Source organism: Cebus imitator, unplaced genomic scaffold (assembly GCF_001604975.1).
Source record: "Cebus imitator isolate Cc_AM_T3 unplaced genomic scaffold, Cebus_imitator-1.0 Scaffold140, whole genome shotgun sequence".
NCBI classification, from domain to species: domain Eukaryota; kingdom Metazoa; phylum Chordata; class Mammalia; order Primates; family Cebidae; genus Cebus; species Cebus imitator.
In genome coordinates, this window is record NW_016107455.1 from 950625 (window position 1) to 952620 (window position 1996).

Genomic DNA, 1996 nt, shown 5'->3' on the forward strand with positions numbered 1-1996 from the left:
ACCTCAGCCTCCCAAATACTTGGACTACAGGCATGGGGCACCATGCCTGCCTAATTTTGTTTATTTTTTTGGAGAGATGAGGTCTCACTGTGTTGCCCTGCCTTAGCTTTTCAGGGCCAAATACTGCAAAAGACAATTTGGTTGCCTATCACTCCCTAGTCTTGGTATAACTGACTCTCCATCCTTCAGGAATCAGTAAATGTCACCTCCTCAAGGAACGTTGCCCTAAATATCCTATCCAGACCCTAAGTACCATCCCCTGCTTATTTCCTGTATTTGCTGCTTTCACAGCACTCACCAAAATTTGTAGTTATTTTATTTGTAAGTTAACTTTTTTCCATCTCCCTTAAAAGTCTGTACACTCATATACTTGCCTGTCATGTTCTGAGTTATCCCCAGAGCCTAGCACAGTGGCTGGCACATGGTAGATGCTCAATATATGTCTGTTACATTGCGTTCTCCTCAGTTTCTGTGCTGCCAGCAAAGTGCATTTGCTCAACATTGGACAAATCTTTCTTTCTTCATCTCATGTCCATTACTAAAATAAAATAGCTGCTTGTTGTCTAAGATTGGTGAAATAGAGAGCCATTTTGCAGCATAATTCACAAACAGCTGCAGCGTCATGGATCTTAGCAAAATTGTTTTCTCTCATTCCAAACTCCAACTCAGGAATGATTAGGGATGTTTTATTCTGAAAATTCATGGAGATACCATAAGACTGAATCATAAAATAAACTACAAATGTAGCATTAACATTTGAAAAGGGACCTATATAAATTGGTCAGGCACTGCACTGGAAACAACAGGAACCCAGTCAGGACTCCAAACTTGTCAAGTTCCAAACATAAGTCGTCAGTTTCCTCCTAAACCACATGCTTCTCTTAATTTCTTTCAGCTTTTCTTTTCTTTTCTTTTTGAGGAGTTCGCTCTTGTTGCCCAGGCTGGAGTGCAATGGCACAATTTCGGCTCACCACAACCTCCACCTCCCAAGTTCAAGTGATTCTCCTGCGTCAGCCTCCCTAGTAGCTGGGATTACAAGTGTGTGGCACCACGCCTGGCTAAGTTTTGTATTTTTAGTAGAGACAGGGCTTCTCCATGTTGGTCAGGCTGGTCTCAAACTCTTCACCTCAGATGATCAGCTCACCTCAGCCTCCCAAAGTGCTGGGATTACAGGCGTGAGCCACTGCACCCGGCCTCAGCATTTCTTTTCGGTAACACAGCTGTTCATCTGGGTAGTTCTCCCAGTTCAATTCTGGGATTTCTTTTCTTTTCTTCCCTGCCCTCTCACTGGTGCTGGTATGGGCTCTCTTTTCTACTCTCTACGTTGTCTTCTTAGATCTTACCAATTTCCAGGGCTAAAATATTAGTCCAGGAGTGTCCACTCCTTTTTTTTTTATCAGTCTCCGTAAAGACTGTAAAAATTACCAGTGCCGACTGTATTGCAAGTCGTCACAGTGGGGTATTGGGAAAAGTTTTCAATTAGCAATAATCGTGCCTTGGATAAACCTCATTCGCTATGATACTGCCACTGCGCAAAGCTGTGTTCACTCCTAATATGTCTTCAGTCCTCTCCTCTGAGCTCCAGACATGCAACTGTCCAGTTGTGATATATTGTTACATACATCACAGGCATTTCAAATTTATCATGTCCAAAACCAAACTCTGGCCAGCTGCTGTGGCTCATGTCTATAATCCCAGCACTTTGGTAGGCTGAGGCAGGTGGATCACTTGAGGTCAGGAGTTTGAGACCAGCCTGGCCAACATGGTGAAACTGCGTCTCTACTAAAAATAGAAAAATTAGCCAGGCACAGTGGCACCCCAGCTACTGGGAAGGCTGAGACAGGAGAATCCCTGAACCCAGGAGGCAGAGGTTGTAGTGAGCTGAGATCATGCCACTGCACTCCAGCCTGGGCAACAGATTTCATCTAAAAAAAAAAAAAAAAATCACATTCTATGTGATAAAAGTAACTATGAGGCTGGGTGCGGTGGCTCACGC

At 43.8% G+C, this 1996-nt stretch overlaps 1 non-coding gene across 1 annotated transcript; it reads right to left on the bottom strand.

Moving 5' to 3' along the window:
• Positions 1-1400: 1400 nt before the first annotated feature.
• On the bottom strand, positions 1401-1540 carry LOC119473216. The gene has a single exon (XR_005202421.1). It is a non-coding gene; the product is annotated as a U4 spliceosomal RNA (small nuclear RNA).
• Between the last annotated feature and the right edge of the window lie 456 nt (positions 1541-1996).